Source organism: Heterodontus francisci, chromosome 37 (genome assembly GCF_036365525.1).
Source record: "Heterodontus francisci isolate sHetFra1 chromosome 37, sHetFra1.hap1, whole genome shotgun sequence".
Classification (NCBI taxonomy): Eukaryota; Metazoa; Chordata; class Chondrichthyes; order Heterodontiformes; family Heterodontidae; genus Heterodontus; species Heterodontus francisci.
Window position 1 is genome coordinate 35,356,862 of NC_090407.1, and position 21,017 is coordinate 35,377,878.

Below are 21,017 nucleotides of genomic sequence, written 5' to 3' on the forward strand. Positions count from 1 at the left end.
ACTGTCCGATAACATTCTTCACACTGTTCAGTAACACTCTCACACTGTAAGATAACACTCTTCATACTGTTCGGTAACAATCTTCACACTGTCCGATAACACTCTTCACACTGTTCGGTAACACGCTTCACAGTGTCCGATAACACTCTTCACAGTGTCCGATAACAATCTTCACAATGTTCGGTAACACTCTTCACAGTGTCCGATAACACTCTTCACAGTGTCCGATAACACTCTTCACAGTGTCCGATAACAATCTTCACACTGTCAGATAACACTCTTCATACTGTTCGGTAACAATCTTCACAATGTCCGATAACACTCTTCACACTGTTCGGTAACACTCTTCACAATGTTCGGTAACACTCTTCGCACTGTCCGATAACACTCTTCGCACTGTCCGATAACACTCTTCACAATGTTCGGTAACACTCTTCACAATATCCGATAACACTCTTCACACTGTTCGGTAACACTCATCACACTGTCCGGTAACACTCTTCACAGTGTCCGATAACACTCTTCACAATGTTCGGTAACACTCTTCACACTGTCCGGTAACTCTCTTCACACTGTCCGGTAACAATCTTCACACTGTCCGATAACAAACTTCACAATGTTCGGTAACACTCTTCACACTGTTCGGCAACACTCTTCACACAGTTCGGCAACACTATTCACTGTGTCTGATAACACTCTTCACAATGTTCGGTAACACTCTTCACAGTTTCCGATAACACTCTTCACACTGTTCGGTAACACTCTTCACACTGTCCGATAACACTCTTCACACTGTTCGGTAACACTCTCACACTGTCAGATAACACTCTTCACAAAATCCGATAACACTCTTCACACTGTCCGATAACACTCTTCACACTGTTCGGTAACACTCTCACACAGTCAGATAACACTCTTCACACTGTTCGGTAACAATCTTCACACAGTCCGATTACACTCTTCACACTGTTCGGTAACACTCTCACACTGTCAGATAACACTCTTCATACTGTTCGGTAACAATCTTCACAATGTCCGATAACACTCTTCACACTGTTCGGTAACACGCTTCACAGTGTCCGATAACACTCTTCACAGATTCCGATAACAATCTTCACACTGTTCGGTAACACTCTTCACAGTGTCCGATAACACTCTTCACAATGTTCGGTAACACTCTTCACAGTGTCCGATAACACTCTTCACAGTGTCCGATAACAATCTTCACACTGTCCGATAACACTCTTCACACTGTTTGGTAACACGCTTCACAGTGTCCGATAACACTCTTCACACTTTTCGGTAACACGCTTCACAGTGTCCGATAACACTCTTCACACTGTTCGGTAACACTCTTCACAGTGTCCGATAACACTCTTCACAGTGTCCGATAACACTCTTCACAGTGTCCGATAACAATCTTCACACTGTCCGATAACACTCTTCACACTGTTCGGTAACACGCTTCACAGTGTCCGATAACACTCTTCACACTTTTCGGTAACACGCTTCACAATGTCCGATAACACTCTTCACACTGTTCGGTAACACTCTTCACACTGTCAGATAACACTCTTCATACTGTTCGGTAACAATCTTCACAATGTCCGATAACACTCTTCACACTGTCCGATAACACTCTTCGCACTGTCCGATAACACTCTTCACACTGTTCGGTAACACTCTTCACAATGTTCGGTAACACTCTTCACACTGTCCGATAACACTCTTCGCACTGTCCGATAACACTCTTCACAATGTTCGGTAACACTCTTCACAGTGTCCGATAACACTCTTCACAGTGTCCGATAACACTCTTCACAGTTTCCGATAACAATCTTCACAATGTCCGATAACACTCTTCACACTGTTCGGTAACACGCTTCACAGTGTCCGATAACACTCTTCACAGTGTTTGGGAATAAGCTTCACAGTGTCCCATAACACTCTTCACACTGTTCGGTAACACTCTTCACACTGTCCGATTACACTCTTCACACTGTTCGGTAACACTCTTCACACTGTCCGGTAACACTCTTCACACTGTTCGGTAACACTCTTCACACTGTCCGATTACACTCTTCACACTGTTCGGTAACACTCTTCGCAATGTCCGATAACACTCTTCGCACTGTCCGGTAACACTCTTCACACTGTCCGGTAACACTCTTCACACTGTCCGGTAACACTCTTCACACTGTTGGCTAACACTCTTCACAATGTCCGGTAACACTCTTCGCACTGTCCGGTAACACTCTTCACACTGTTCGGTAACACGCTTCACAGTGTCCGATAACACTCTTCACACTTTTCGGTAACACGCTTCACAGTGTCCGATAACACTCTTCACACTGTTCGGTAACACTCTTCACACTGTCCGATTACACTCTTCACACTGTTCGGTAACACTCTTCACACTGTCAGATAACACTCTTCATACTGTTCGGTAACAATCTTCACAATGTCCGATAACACTCTTCACACTGTTCGGTAACACTCTTCACAATGTTCGGTAACACTCTTCGCACTGTCCGATAACACTCTTCGCACTGTCCGATAACACTCTTCACAATGTTCGGTAAGACTCTTCACAGTGTCCGATAACACTCTTCACACTGTCCGATAACACTCTTCACACTGTTCGGTAACAATCTTCACAATGTCCGATAACACTCTTTACACTGTTCGGTAACACTCTTCACAATGTTCGGTAACACTCTTCGCACTGTCCGATAACACTCTTCGCACTGTCCGATAACACTCTTCACAATGTTCGGTAACACTCTTCACAATATCCGATAACACTCTTCACACTGTTCGGTAACACTCATCACACTGTCCGGTAACACTCTTCACAGTGTCCAATAACACTCTTCACAATGTTCGGTAACACTCTTCACACTGTCCGATAACACTCTTCACACTGTTCGGTAACACTCTCACACTGTCAGATAACACTCTTCACAATATCCGATAACACTCTTCACACTGTTCGGTAACACTCTTCACACTGTCCGATTACACTCTTCACACTGTTCGGTAACACTCTTCGCAATGTCCGATAACACTCTTCGCACTGTCCGGTAACACTCTTCACACTGTCCGGTAACACTCTTCACACTGTCCGGTAACACTCTTCACACTGTTGGCTAACACTCCTCACAATGTCCGGTAACACTCTTCGCACTGTCCGGTAACACTCTTCACACTGTTCGGTAACACGCTTCACAGTGTCCGATAACACTCTTCACACTTTTCGGTAACACGCTTCACAGTGTCCGATAACACTCTTCACACTGTTCGGTAACACTCTTCACACTGTCCGATTACACTCTTCACACTGTTCGGTAACACTCTTCACACTGTCAGATAACACTCTTCATACTGTTCGGTAACAATCTTCACAATGTCCGATAACACTCTTCACACTGTTCGGTAACACTCTTCACAATGTTCGGTAACACTCTTCGCACTGTCCGATAACACTCTTCGCACTGTCCGATAACACTCTTCACAATGTTCGGTAAGACTCTTCACAGTGTCCGATAACACTCTTCACACTGTCCGATAACACTCTTCACACTGTTCGGTAACAATCTTCACAATGTCCGATAACACTCTTTACACTGTTCGGTAACACTCTTCACAATGTTCGGTAACACTCTTCGCACTGTCCGATAACACTCTTCGCACTGTCCGATAACACTCTTCACAATGTTCGGTAACACTCTTCACAATATCCGATAACACTCTTCACACTGTTCGGTAACACTCATCACACTGTCCGGTAACACTCTTCACAGTGTCCAATAACACTCTTCACAATGTTCGGTAACACTCTTCACACTGTCCGATAACACTCTTCACACTGTTCGGTAACACTCTCACACTGTCAGATAACACTCTTCACAATATCCGATAACACTCTTCACACTGTCCGATAACACTCTTCACACTGTTCGGTAACACTCTCACACAGTCAGATAACACTCTTCACACTGTTCGGTAACAATCTTCACACAGTCCGATTACACTCTTCACACTGTTCGGTAACACTCTCACACTGTCAGATAACACTCTTCATACTGTTCGGTAACAATCTCCACAATGTCCGATAACACTCTTCACACTGTTCGGTAACACGCTTCACAGTGTCCGATAACACTCTTCACACTGTTCGGTAACACTCTTCACAGTGTCCAATAACACTCTTCACACTGTTCGGTATCACTCTTCACAGTGTCCGATAACACTCTTCACACTGTTGGGTAACACTCTTCACACTGTCCGATAACATTCTTCACACTGTTCAGTAACACTCTCACACTGTAAGATAACACTCTTCATACTGTTCGGTAACAATCTTCACACTGTCCGATAACACTCTTCACACTGTTCGGTAACACGCTTCACAGTGTCCGATAACACTCTTCACAGTGTCCGATAACAATCTTCACACTGTTCGGTAACACTCTTCACAGTGTCCGATAACACTCTTCACAATGTTCGGTAACACTCTTCACAGTGTCCGATAACACTCTTCACAGTGTCCGATAACAATCTTCACACTGTCCGATAACACTCTTCACACTGTTCGGTAACACGCTTCACAGTGTCCGATAACACTCTTCACACTTTTCGGTAACACGCTTCACAGTGTCCGATAACACTCTTCACACTGTTCGGTAACACTCTTCACACTGTCCGATTACACTCTTCACACTGTTCGGTAACACTCTTCACACTGTCAGATAACACTCTTCACAATGTTCGGTAACACTCTTCGCACTGTCCGATAACACTCTTCGCACTGTCCGATAACACTCTTCACAATGTTCGGTAACATTCTTCACAATATCCGATAACACTCTTCACACTGTTCGGTAACACTCATCACACTGTCCGGTAACACTCTTCACAGTGTCCGATAACACTCTTCACAATGTTCGGTAACACTCTTCACAATGTCCGGTAACTCTCTTCCCACTGTCCGGTAACAATCTTCACACTGTCCGATAACACTCTTCACAATGTTCGGTAACACTCTTCACACTGTTCGGCAACACTCTTCACACAGTTCGGCAACACTCTTCACTGTGTCTGATAACACTCTTCACAATGTTCGGTAACACTCTTCACAGTGTCCGATAACACTCTTCACACTGTTCGGTAACACTCTTCACACTGTCCGATAACACTCTTCACACTGTTCGGTATCACTCTCACACTGTCAGATAACACTCTTCACAATATCCGATAACACTCTTCACACTGTCCGATAACACTCTTCACACTGTCCGATAACACTCTTCACACTGTTCGGTAACACTCTCACACAGTCAGATAACACTCTTCACACTGTTCGGTAACAATCTTCACACAGTCCGATTACACTCTTCACACTGTTCGGTAACACTCTCACACTGTCAGATAACACTCTTCATACTGTTCGGTAACAATCTCCACAATGTCCGATAACACTCTTCACACTGTTCGGTAACACGCTTCACAGTGTCCGATAACACTCTTCACAATGTTCGGTAACACTCTTCACAGTGTCCGATAACACTCTTCACACTGTTCGGTAACACACTTCACAGTGTCCGATAACACTCTTCACACTGTCCGATAACATTCTTCACACTGTTCAGTAACACTCTCACACTGTAAGATAACACTCTTCATACTGTTCGGTAACAATCTTCACACTGTCCGATAACACTCTTCACACTGTTCGGTAACACGCTTCACAGTGTCCGATAACACTCTTCACAGTGTCCGATAACAATCTTCACAATGTTCGGTAACACTCTTCACAGTGTCCGATAACACTCTTCACAGTGTCCGATAACACTCTTCACAGTGTCCGATAACAATCTTCACACTGTCCGATAACACTCTTCACACTGTTCGGTAACACGCTTCACAGTGTCCGATAACACTCTTAACACTTTTCGGTAACACGCTTCACAGTGTCCGATAACACTCTTCACACTGTTCGGTAACACTCTTCACACTGTCCGATTACACTCTTCACACTGTTCAGTAACACTCTTCACACTGTCAGATAACACTCTTCATACTGTTCGGTAACAATCTTCACAATGTCCGATAACACTCTTCACACTGTTCGGTAACACTCTTCACAATGTTCGGTAACACTCTTCGCACTGTCCGATAACACTCTTCGCACTGTCCGATAACACTCTTCACAATGTTCGGTAACACTCTTCACAATATCCGATAACACTCTTCACACTGTTCGGTAACACTCATCACACTGTCCGGTAACACTCTTCACAGTGTCCGATAACACTCTTCACAATGTTCGGTAACACTCTTCACACTGTCCGGTAACTCTCTTCACACTGTCCGGTAACAATCTTCACACTGTCCGATAACAAACTTCACAATGTTCGGTAACACTCTTCACACTGTTCGGCAACACTCTTCACACAGTTCGGCAACACTATTCACTGTGTCTGATAACACTCTTCACAATGTTCGGTAACACTCTTCACAGTTTCCGATAACACTCTTCACACTGTTCGGTAACACTCTTCACACTGTCCGATAACACTCTTCACACTGTTCGGTAACACTCTCACACTGTCAGATAACACTCTTCACAAAATCCGATAACACTCTTCACACTGTCCGATAACACTCTTCACACTGTTCGGTAACACTCTCACACAGTCAGATAACACTCTTCACACTGTTCGGTAACAATCTTCACACAGTCCGATTACACTCTTCACACTGTTCGGTAACACTCTCACACTGTCAGATAACACTCTTCATACTGTTCGGTAACAATCTTCACAATGTCCGATAACACTCTTCACACTGTTCGGTAACACGCTTCACAGTGTCCGATAACACTCTTCACAGATTCCGATAACAATCTTCACACTGTTCGGTAACACTCTTCACAGTGTCCGATAACACTCTTCACAATGTTCGGTAACACTCTTCACAGTGTCCGATAACACTCTTCACAGTGTCCGATAACAATCTTCACACTGTCCGATAACACTCTTCACACTGTTCGGTAACACGCTTCACAGTGTCCGATAACACTCTTCACACTTTTCGGTAACACGCTTCACAGTGTCCGATAACACTCTTCACACTGTTCGGTAACACTCTTCACAGTGTCCGATAACACTCTTCACAGTGTCCGATAACACTCTTCACAGTGTCCGATAACAATCTTCACACTGTCCGATAACACTCTTCACACTGTTCGGTAACACGCTTCACAGTGTCCGATAACACTCTTCACACTTTTCGGTAACACGCTTCACAATGTCCGATAACACTCTTCACACTGTTCGGTAACACTCTTCACACTGTCAGATAACACTCTTCATACTGTTCGGTAACAATCTTCACAATGTCCGATAACACTCTTCACACTGTCCGATAACACTCTTCGCACTGTCCGATAACACTCTTCACACTGTTCGGTAACACTCTTCACAATTTTCGGTAACACTCTTCACAGTGTCCGATAACACTCTTCACAGTGTCCGATAACACTCTTCACAGTGTCCGATAACAATCTTCACAATGTCCGATAACACTCTTCACACTGTTCGGTAACACGCTTCACAGTGTCCGATAACACTCTTCACAGTGTTTGGGAATAAGCTTCACAGTGTCCCATAACACTCTTCACACTGTTCGGTAACACTCTTCACACTGTCCGATTACACTCTTCACACTGTTCGGTAACACTCTTCACACTGTCAGATAACACTCTTCGCACTGTCCGGTAACACTCTTCACACTGTCCGGTAACACTCTTCACACTGTTCGGTAACACTCTTCACACTGTCCGATTACACTCTTCACACTGTTCGGTAACACTCTTCGCAATGTCCGATAACACTCTTCGCACTGTCCGGTAACACTCTTCACACTGTCCGGTAACACTCTTCACACTGTTGGCTAACACTCTTCACAATGTCCGGTAACACTCTTCGCACTGTCCGGTAACACTCTTCACACTGTTCGGTAACACGCTTCACAGTGTCCGATAACACTCTTCACACTTTTCGGTAACACGCTTCACAGTGTCCGATAACACTCTTCACACTGTTCGGTAACACTCTTCACACTGTCCGATTACACTCTTCACACTGTTCGGTAACACTCTTCACACTGTCAGATAACACTCTTCATACTGTTCGGTAACAATCTTCACAATGTCCGATAACACTCTTCACACTGTTCGGTAACACTCTTCACAATGTTCGGTAACACTCTTCGCACTGTCCGATAACACTCTTCGCACTGTCCGATAACACTCTTCACAATGTTCGGTAAGACTCTTCACAGTGTCCGATAACACTCTTCACACTGTCCGATAACACTCTTCACACTGTTCGGTAACAATCTTCACAATGTCCGATAACACTCTTTACACTGTTCGGTAACACTCTTCACAATGTTCGGTAACACTCTTCGCACTGTCCGATAACACTCTTCGCACTGTCCGATAACACTCTTCACAATGTTCGGTAACACTCTTCACAATATCCGATAACACTCTTCACACTGTTCGGTAACACTCATCACACTGTCCGGTAACACTCTTCACAGTGTCCAATAACACTCTTCACAATGTTCGGTAACACTCTTCACACTGTCCGGTAACTCTCTTCACACTGTCCGGTAACAATCTTCACACTGTCCGATAACACTCTACACAATGTTCGGTAACACTCTTCACACTGTTCGGCAACACTCTTCACACAGTTCGGCAACACTCTTCACTGTGTCTGATAACACTCTTCACAATGTTCGGTAACACTCTTCACAGTTTCCGATAACACTCTTCACACTGTTCGGTAACACTCTTCACACTGTCCGATAACACTCTTCACACTGTTCGGTAACACTCTCACACTGTCAGATAACACTCTTCACAATATCCGATAACACTCTTCACACTGTCCGATAACACTCTTCACACTGTTCGGTAACACTCTCACACAGTCAGATAACACTCTTCACAATGTTCGGTAACACTCTTCACAATATCCGATAACACTCTTCACACTGTTCGGTAACACTCATCACACTGTCCGGTAACACTCTTCACAGTGTCCGATAACACTCTTCACAATGTTCGGTAACACTCTTCACACTGTCCGGTAACTCTCTTCACACTGTCCGGTAACAATCTTCACACTGTCCGATAACACTCTACACAATGTTCGGTAACACTCTTCACACTGTTCGGCAACACTCTTCACACAGTTCGGCAACACTCTTCACTGTGTCTGATAACACTCTTCACAATGTTCGGTAACACTCTTCACAGTTTCCGATAACACTCTTCACACTGTTCGGTAACACTCTTCACACTGTCCGATAACACTCTTCACACTGTCAGATAACACTCTTCACAATATCCGATAACACTCTTCACACTGTCCGATTACACTCTCCACACTGTTCGGTAACACTCTCACACTGTCAGATAACACTCTTCATACTGTTCGGTAACAATCTCCACAATGTCCGATAACACTCTTCACACTGTTCGGTAACACTCTCACACTGTCAGATAACACTCTTCATACTGTCCGATAACACTCTTCACACTGTTCGGTAACACGCTTCACAGTGTCCGATAACACTCTCACACTGTCAGATAACACTCTTCATACTGTTCGGTAACAATCTCCACAATGTCCGATAACACTCTCCACACTGTTCGGTAACACTCTCACACTGTCAGATAACACTCTTCATACTGTTCGGTAACAATCTTCACAATGTCCGATAACACTCTTCACACTGTTCGGTAACACTCTTCACACTGTCCGATTACACTCTTCACACTGTTCGGTAACACTCTTCACACTGTCAGATAACACTCTTCACACTGTTCGGTAACACTCTTCACAATGTTCGGTAACACTCTTCGCACTGTCCGATAACACTCTTCACACTGTTCGGTAACACTCTTCACACTGTCCGATTACACTCTTCACACTGTTCGGTAACACTCTTCACACTGTCAGATAACACTCTTCACACTGTTCGGTAACACTCTTCACAATGTTCGGTAACACTCTTCGCACTGTCCGATAACACTCTTCGCACTGTCCGATAACACTCTTCACAATGTTCGGTAACACTCTTCACAGTGTCCGATAACACTCTTCACTGTGTCCGATAACAATCTTCACACTGTCCGATAACACTATTCACACTGTTCGGTAACACGCTTCACAGTGTCCGATAACACTCTTCACAGTGTTCGGGAATACGCTTCACAGTGTTCGATAACACTCTTCACACTGTTCGGTAACACTCTTCACACTGTCCGATTACACTCTTCACACTGTTCGGTAACACTCTTCACACTGTCAGATAACACTCTTCATACTGTTCGGTAACACTCTTCACAATGTTCGGTAACACTCTTCACAGTGTCCAATAACACTCTTCACACTGTTCGGTAACACTCTTCACAGTGTCCGATAACACTCTTCACACTGTTCGGTAACACTCTTCACAATGTTCGGTAACACTCTTCACAGTGTCCAATAACACTCTTCACACTGTTCGGTAACACTCTTCACAGTGTCCGATAACACTCTTCACACTGTTCGGTAACACTCTTCACACTGTCCGATAACATTCTTCACACTGTTCAGTAACACTCTCACACTGTAAGATAACACTCTTCATACTGTTCGGTAACAATCTTCACACTGTCCGATAACACTCTTCACACTGTTCGGTAACACGCTTCACAGTGTCCGATAACACTCTTCACAGTGTCCGATAACAACCTTCACACTGTTCGGTAACACTCTTCACAGTGTCCGATAACACTCTTCACAATGTTCGGTAACACTCTTCACAGTGTCCGATAACAATCTTCACACTGTCCGATAACACTCTTCACACTGTTCGGTAACACGCTTCACAGTGTCCGATAACACTCTTCACACTTTTTGGTAACACGCTTCACAGTGTCCGATAACACTCTTCACACTGTTCGGTAACACTCTTCACACTGTCCGATAACACTCTTCACACTGTTCGGTAACACTGTTCACACTGTCAGATAACACTCTTCATACTGTTCGGTAACAATCTTCACAATGTCCGATAACACTCTTCACACTGTTCGGTAACACTCTTCACAATGTTCGGTAACACTCTTCGCACTGTCCGATAACACTCTTCACACTGTTCGGTAACACTCTTCACACTGTCCGATTACACTCTTCACACTGTTCGGTAACACTCTTCACACTGTCAGATAACACTCTTCACACTGTTCGGTAACACTCTTCACAATGTTCGGTAACACTCTTCGCACTGTCCGATAACACTCTTCGCACTGTCCGATAACACTCTTCACAATGTTCGGTAACACTCTTCACAGTGTCCGATAACACTCTTCACAGTGTCCGATAACAATCTTCACACTGTCCGATAACAATCTTCACACTGTCCGATAACACTCTTCTCACTGTTCGGTAACACGCTTCACAGTGTCCGATAACACTCTTCACAGTGTTCGGGAATACGCTTCACAGTGTCCGATAACACTCTTCACGCTGTTCGGTAACACTCTTCACACTGTTCGGTAACACTCTTCACACTGTCAGATAACACTCTTCATACTGTTCGGTAACAATCTTCACAACTGTCCGATAACACTCTTCACACTGTTCGGTAACACTCTTCACAATGTTCGGTAACACTCTTCGCACTGTCCGATAACACTCTTCGCACTGTCCGGTAACACTCTTCACACTGTCCGGTAACACTCTTCACACTGTTGGCTAAGACTCTTCACAATGTCCGGTAACACTCTTCGCACTGTCCGGTAACACTCTTCACACTGTTCGGTAACACGCTTCACAGTGTCCGATAACACTCTTCACACTGTTCGGTAACACTCTTCACACTGTCCGATAACATTCTTCACACTGTTCAGTAACACTCTCACACTGTAAGATAACACTCTTCATACTGTTCGGTAACAATCTTCACAATGTCCGATAACACTCTTCACACTGTTCGGTAACACTCTTCACAATGTTCGGTAACACTCTTCGCACTGTCCGATAACACTCTTCGCACTGTCCGATAACACTCTTCACAATGTTCGGTAAGACTCTTCACAGTGTCCGATAACACTCTTCACAGTGTCCGATAACAATATTCACACTGTCCGATAACACTCTTCACACTGTCCAGTAACACTCTTCACACCGTCCGGTAACACTCGTCACACCGTCCGGTAACAATCTTCACACTGTCCGAAAACACTCTTCACACTGTTCGGTAACACTCTTCACACTGTTCGGTAACACTCGTCACACTGTTCGGTAACACTCTTCACACTGTTCGGTAACACTCTTCACACTGTTCGGTAACACTCGTCACAGTGTCCGATGACAATCTTCACAATGTTCGGTAACACTCTTCACACTGTCCGGTAACACTCTTCACACCGTCCGGTAACAATCTTCACACTGTCCGAAAACACTCTTCACACTGTTCGGTAACACTCTTCACACTGTTCGGTAACACTCGTCACACTGTTCGGTAACACTCTTCACACTGTTCGGTAACACTCTTCACAGTGTCCGATAACACCCTTCACAATGTTCGGTAACACTCTTCGCACTGTCCGATAACACTCTTCGCACTGTCCGGTAACACTCTTCGCACTGTCCGGTAACACTCTTCACACTGTTGGCTAACACTCTTCACAAGGTCCGGTAACACTCTTCGCACTGTCCGGTAACACTTTTCACACTGTTCGGTAACACTCGTCACAGTGTCCGATGACACTCTTCACACTGTCCGGTAACACTCTTCACACCGTCCGGTAACACTCTTCACACCGTCCGGTAACAATCTTCACACTGTCTGGTAACACTCTTCACAATGTTCGGTAACACTCTTCACACTATTCGGTAACACTCGTCACAGTGTCCGATAACACTCTTCACAATGTTCGGTAACACTTTTCACACAGTTCGGTAACACTCGTCACAGTGTCCGATGACACTCTTCACAATGTTCGGTAACACTCTTCACACTGTCCGGTAACACTCTTCACACTGTCCGGTAACATTCTTCACACTGTCCGAAAACACTCTTCACACTGTTCGGTAACACTCTTCACACTGTTCGGTAACACTCGTCACAGTGTCCGATAACACTCTTCACAATGTTCAGTAACAATCTTCACACTGTCCGATTACACTCTTCACACTGTTCGGTAACACTCTTCACACTGTTCGGTAACACTCTTCAAACTGTTCGGTAACACTCTTCACAGTGTCCGATAACACCCATCACAATGTTCGGTAACACTCTTCACACTGTCCGGTAACACTCTTCACACCGTCCGGTAACAATCTTCACACTGTCCGATAACACTCTTCACACTGTTCGGTAACACTCTTCACAATGTCCGCTAACAATCTTCACAATGTCTGGAACACTCTTCACACTGTTCGCTAACACTCTTCACACTATCCGATAACACTCTTCACACTGTCCGATAACACTCTTCACACTGTCCGATAACACTCTTCACAATGTTCGGTAACACTCTTCACAATGTTCGGCAACACTCTTCACAGTGTCCGATAACACTCTTCCCACTGTTCGGTAACACTCTTCACACTGTCCGATAACTCTCTTCACACTGTCCGGTAACTCTCTTCACCCTGTCCGATAACATTCTTCACACTGTTCAGTAACACTCTCACACTGTAAGATAACACTCTTCATACTGTTCGGTAACAATCTTCACACTGTCCGATAACACTCTTCACACTGTTCGGTAACACGCTTCACAGTGTCCGATAACACTCTTCACAGTGTCCGATAACAATCTTCACACTGTTCGGTAACACTCTTCACAGTGTCCGATAACACTCTTCACAATGTTCGGTAACACTCTTCACAGTGTCCGATAACACTCTTCACAGTGTCCGATAACAATCTTCACACTGTCCGATAACACTCTTCACACTGTTCGGTAACACGCTTCACAGTGTCCGATAACACTCTTCACACTTTTCGGTAACACGCTTCACAGTGTCCGATAACACTCTTCACACTGTTCGGTAACACTCTTCACACTGTCCGATTACACTCTTCACACTGTTCGGTAACACTCTTCACACTGTCAGATAACACTCTTCATACTGTTCGGTAACAATCTTCACAATGTCCGATAACACTCTTCACACTGTTCGGTAACACTCTTCACAATGTTCGGTAACACTCTTCGCACTGTCCGATAACACTCTTCGCATTGTCCGATAACACTCTTCACAATGTTCGGTAACACTCTTCACAGTGTCCGATAACACTCTTCACAGTGTCCGATAACAATCTTCACACTGTCCGATAATACTCTTCACACTGTTCGGTAACACTCGTCACAGTGTCCGATGACACTCTTCACACTGTCCGGTAACACTCTTCACACCGTCCGGTAACACTCTTCACACCGTCCGGTAACAATCTTCACACTGTCCGGTAACACTCTTCACACTGTTCGGTAACATTCTTCACACAGTTCGGTAACACTCGTCACAGTGTCCGATGACAATCTTCACAATGTTCGGTAACACTCTTCACACTGTCCGGTAACACTCTTCACACCGTCCGGTAACAATCTTCACACTGTCCGAAAACACTCTTCACACTGTTCGGTAACACTCTTCACACTGTTCGGTAACACTCGTCACACTGTTCGGTAACACTCGTCACACTGTTCGGTAACACTCTTCACACTGTTCGGTAACACTCTTCACACTGTTCGGTAACACTCTTCACAGTGTCCGATAACACCCTTCACAATGTTCGGTAACACTCTTCGCACTGTCCGATAACACTCTTCGCACTGTCCGGTAACACTCTTCACACTGTCCGGTAACACTCTTCACACTGTTGGCTAACACTCTTCACAATGTCCGGTAACACTCTTCGCACTGTCCGGTAACACTTTTCACACTGTTCGGTAACACTCGTCACAGTGTCCGATGACACTCTTCACACTGTCCGATGACACTCTTCACACTGTCCGATAACACTCTTCACACTGTCCGATAACACTCTTCACACTGTTCGGTACAAATCTTCACAATGTTCGGTAACAATCTTCACATTGTCCGATCACACTCTTCACAGTGTCCGATAACACTCTTCACACTGTTCGGTAACACTCTTCACAGTGTCCGATAACACTCTTCACAGTGTCCGATAACACTCTTGACACTGTTGGGTAACACTCTTCACAGTGTCCGGTAACACTCTTCACACTGTTCGGTAACACTCTTCACACTGTCCGATAGCAGTCATCACACTGTACGGCAACACTCTTCACACTGTCCGATAACACTCTTCACACTGTCCGATAACACTCTTCACACTGTCCGATAACACTCTTCACACTGTTCGGTAACACTCTTCACACTGTTTAGTAACACTCTTCACACTGTCCGATAACACTTTTCACACTGTTCGGTAAAAATCTTCACAATGTTCGGTAACAATTTTCACATTGTCCGATCACACTCTTCACAGTGTCCGATAACACTCTTCACACTGTTCGGTAACACTCTTCACAGTGTCCGATAACACTCTTCACAGTGTCCGATAACACTCTTGACACAGTTGGGTAACACTCTTCACAGTGTCCGGTAACACTCTTCACACTGTTCGGTAACACTCTTCACACTGTCCGATAGCAGTCATCACACTGTACGGCAACACTCTTCACACTGTCCGATAACACTCTTCACACTGTCCGATAACACTCTTCACACTGTCCGATAACACTCTTCACACTGTTTAGTAACACTCTTCACAGTGTCCGATAACACTCTTCACACTGTTCGGTAACACTCTTCACAGTGTCCGATAACACTCTTCACAGTGTCCGATAACACTCTTCACAGTGTCCGATAACACTCTTCACAGTGTCCGATAACACTCTTCACAGTGTCTGATAACACTCTTCACACTGTTCGGTAAGAATCTTCACACTGTCCGATAACACTCTTCACTCTGTCCGATAACACTCTTCACACTGTTCGGTAACACTCTTCACACTGTTCGGTAACACTCTTCACAGTGTCCGATAACACTCTTCACACTGTTCGGTAACACTCTTCACAGTGTCCGATAACACTCTTCACAGTGTCCGATAACACTCTTCACACTGTTGGGTAACACTCTTCACAGTGTCCGGTAACACTCTTCACACTGTCTGATAACAGTCATCACACTGTACGGCAACACTCTTCACACTGTTCGGTAACACTCTTCACACTGTTCGGTAACACTCGTCACACTGTTCGGTAACACTCTTCACACTGTTCGGTAACTCTCTTCACACTGTTCGGTAACACTCTTCACAGTGTCCGATAACACCCTTCACAATGTTCGGTAACACTCTTCGCACTGTCCGATAACACTCTTCGCACTGTCCGGTAACACTCTTCACACTGTCCGGTAACACTCTTCACACTGTTGGCTAACACTCTTCACAATGTCCGGTAACACTCTTCGCACTGTCCGGTAACACTTTTCACACTGTTCGGTAACACTCGTCACAGTGTCCGATGACACTCTTCACACTGTCCGATAACACTCTTCACACTGTCCAATAACACTCTTCACACTGTCCGATAACACTCTTCACACTGTTCGGCAAAAATCTTCACAATGTTCGGTAACAATCTTCACATTGTCCGATCACACTCTTCACAGTGTCCGATAACACTCTTCACACTGTTCGGTAACACTCTTCACAGTGTCCGATAACACTCTTCACAGTGTCCGATAACACTCTTGACACTGTTGGGTAACACTCATCACAGTGTCCGGTAACACTCTTCACACTGTTCGGTAACACTCTTCACACTGTCCGATAGCAGTCATCACACTGTACGGCAACACTCTTCACACTGTCCGATAACACTCTTCACACTGTTCGGTAACACTCTTCACACTGTTCGGTAACACTCTTCACACTGTTTAGTAACACTCTTCACACTGTCCGATAACACTCTTCACACTGTCCGATAACACTCTTCACACTGTTCGGTAAAAATCTTCACAATGTTCGGTAACAATCTTCACATTGTCCGATCACACTCTTCACAGTGTCCGATAACACTCTTCACACTGTTCGGTAACACTCTTCACAGTGTCCGATAACGCTCTTCACAGTGTCCGATAACACTCTTGACACTGTTGGGTAACACTCTTCACAGTGTCCGGTAACACTCTTCACACTGTTCGGTAACACTCTACACACTGTCCGATAGCAGTCATCACACTGTACGGCAACACTCTTCACACTGTCCGATAACACTCTTCACACTGTCCGATAACACTCTTCACACTGTCCGATAACACTCTTCACACTGTTCGGTAACACTCTTCACACTGTTTAGTAACACTCTTCACACTGTCCGATAACACTCTTCACACTGTTCGGTAAAAATCTTCACAATGTTCGGTAACAATCTTCACATTGTCCGATCACACTCTTCACAGTGTCCGATAACACTCTTCACACTGTTCGGTAACACTCTTCACAGTGTCCGATAACACTCTTCACAGTGTCCGATAACACTCTTCACACTGTTGGGTAACACTCTTCACACTGTCCGATAGCAGTCATCACACTGTACGGCAACACTCTTCACACTGTCCGATAACACTCTTCACACTGTCCGATAACACTCTTCACACTGTCCGATAACACTCTTCACACTGTTTAGTAACACTCTTCACAGTGTCCGATAACACTCTTCACACTGTTCGGTAACACTCTTCACAGTGTCCGATAACACTCTTCACAGTGTCCGATAACACTCTTCACAGTGTCCGATAACACTCTTCACAGTGTCCGATAACACTCTTCACAGTGTCTGATAACACTCTTCACACTGTTCGGTAAGAATCTTCACACTGTCCGATAACACTCTTCACTCTGTCCGATAACACTCTTCACACTGTCCGGTAACACTCTTCACACTGTTCGGTAACACTCTTCACACTGTTCGGTAACACTCTTCACAGTGTCCGATAACACTCTTCACACTGTTCGGTAACACTCTTCACAGTGTCCGATAACACTCTTCACAGTGTCCGATAACACTCTTCACACTGTTGGGTAACACTCTTCACAGTGTCCGGTAACACTCTTCACACTGTCTGATAACAGTCATCACACTGTACGGCAACACTCTTCACACTGTTCGGTAACACTCTTCACACTGTTCGGTAACACTCGTCACACTGTTCGGTAACACTCTTCACACTGTTCGGTAACACTCTTCACACTGTTCGGTAACACTCTTCACAGTGTCCGATAACACCCTTCACAATGTTCGGTAACACTCTTCGCACTGTCCGATAACACTCTTCGCACTGTCCGGTAACACTCTTCACACTGTCCGGTAACACTCTTCACACTGTTGGCTAACACTCTTCACAATGTCCGGTAACACTCTTCGCACTGTCCTGTAACACTTTTCACACTGTTCGGTGACACTCGTCACAGTGTCCGATGACACTCTTCACACTGTCCGATAACACTCTTCACACTGTCCAATAACACTCTTCACACTGTCCGATAACACTCTTCACACTGTTCGGTAAAAATCTTCACAATGTTCGGTAACAATCTTCACATTGTCCGATCACACTCTTCACAGTGTCCGATAACACTCTTCACACTGTTCGGTAACACTCTTCACAGTGTCCGATAACACTCTTCACAGTGTCCGATAACACTCTTGACACTGTTGGGTAACACTCATCACAGTGTCCGGTAACACTCTTCACACTGTTCGGTAACACTCTTCACACTGTCCGATAGCAGTCATCACACTGTACGGCAACACTCTTCACACTGTCCGATAACACTCTTCACACTGTCCGATAACACTCTTCACACTGTTCGGTAACACTCTTCACACTGTTTAGTAACACTCTTCACACTGTCCGATAACACTCTTCACACTGTTCGGTAAAAATCTTCACAATGTTCGGTAACAATCTTCACATTGTCCGATCACACTCTTCACAGTGTCCGATAACACTCTTCACACTGTTCGGTAACACTCTTCACAGTGTCCGATAACGCTCTTCACAGTGTCCGATAACGCTCTTCACAGTGTCCGATAACACTCTTGACACTGTTGGGTAACACTCTTCACAGTGTCCGGTAACACTCTTCACACTGTTCGGTAACACTCTACACACTGTCCGATAACACTCTTCACACTGTCCGATAACACTCTTCACACTGTTCGGTAACACTCTTCACACTGTTTAGTAACACTCTTCACAGTGTCCGATAACACTCTTCACACTGTTCGGTAACACTCTTCACAGTGTCCGATAACACTCTTCACAGTGTCCGAGAACACTCTTCACAGTGTCCGATAACACTCTTCACACTGTCCGGTAACACTCTTCACACTGTCCGGTAACACTCTTCACACTGTTGGCTAACACTCTTCACAATGTCCGGTAACACTCTTCGCACTGTCCGGTAACACTTTTCACACTGTTCGGTAACACTCGTCACAGTGTCCGATGACACTCTTCACACTGTCCGATAACACTCTTCACACTGTCCAATAATACTCTTCACACTGTCCGATAACACTCTTCACACTGTTCGGCAAAAATCTTCACAATGTTCGGTAACAATCTTCACATTGTCCGATCACACTCTTCACAGTGTCCGATAACACTCTTCACACTGTTCGGTAACACTCTTCACAGTGTCCGATAACACTCTTCACAGTGTCCGATAACACTCTTGACACTGTTGGGTAACACTCATCACAGTGTCCGGTAACACTCTTCACACTGTTCGGTAACACTCTTCACACTGTCCGATAGCAGTCATCACACTGTACGGCAACACTCTTCACACTGTCCGATAACACTCTTCACACTGTCCGATAACACTCTTCACACTGTTCGGTAACACTCTTCACACTGTTCGGTAACACTCTTCACACTGTTTAGTAACACTCTTCACACTGTCCGATAACACTCTTCACACTGTCCGATAACACTCTTCACACTGTTCGGTAAAAATCTTCACAATGTTCGGTAACAATCTTCACATTGTCCGATCACACTCTTCACAGTGTCCGATAACACTCTTCACACTGTTCGGTAACACTCTTCACAGTGTCCGATAACGCTCTTCACAGTGTCCGATAACACTCTTGACACTGTTGGGTAACACTCTTCACAGTGTCCGGTAACACTCTTCACACTGTTCGGTAACACTCTACACACTGTCCGATAGCAGTCATCACACTGTACGGCAACACTCTTCACACTGTCCGATAACACTCTTCACACAGTCCGATAACACTCTTCACACTGTCCGATAACACTCTTCACACTGTTCGGTAACACTCTTCACACTGTTTAGTAACACTCTTCACACTGTCCGATAACACTCTTCACACTGTTCGGTAAAAATCTTCACAATGTTCGGTAACAATCTTCACATTGTCCGATCACACTCTTCACAGTGTCCGATAACACTCTTCACACTGTTCGGTAACACTCTTCACAGTGTCCGATAACACTCTTCACAGTGTCCGATAACACTCTTGACACTGTTGGGTAACACTCTTCACACTGTCCGATAGCAGTCATCACACTGTACGGCAACACTCTTCACACTGTCCGATAACACTCTTCACACTGTCCGATAACACTCTTCACACTGTCCGATAACACTCTTCACACTGTTTAGTAACACTCTTCACAGTGTCCGATAACACTCTTCACACTGTTCGGTAACACTCTTCACAGTGTCCGATAACACTCTTCACAGTGTCCGATAACACTCTTCACAGTGTCCGATAACACTCTTCACAGTGTCTGATAACACTCTTCACACTGTTCGGTAAGAATCTTCACACTGTCCGATAACACTCTTCACTCTGTCCGAT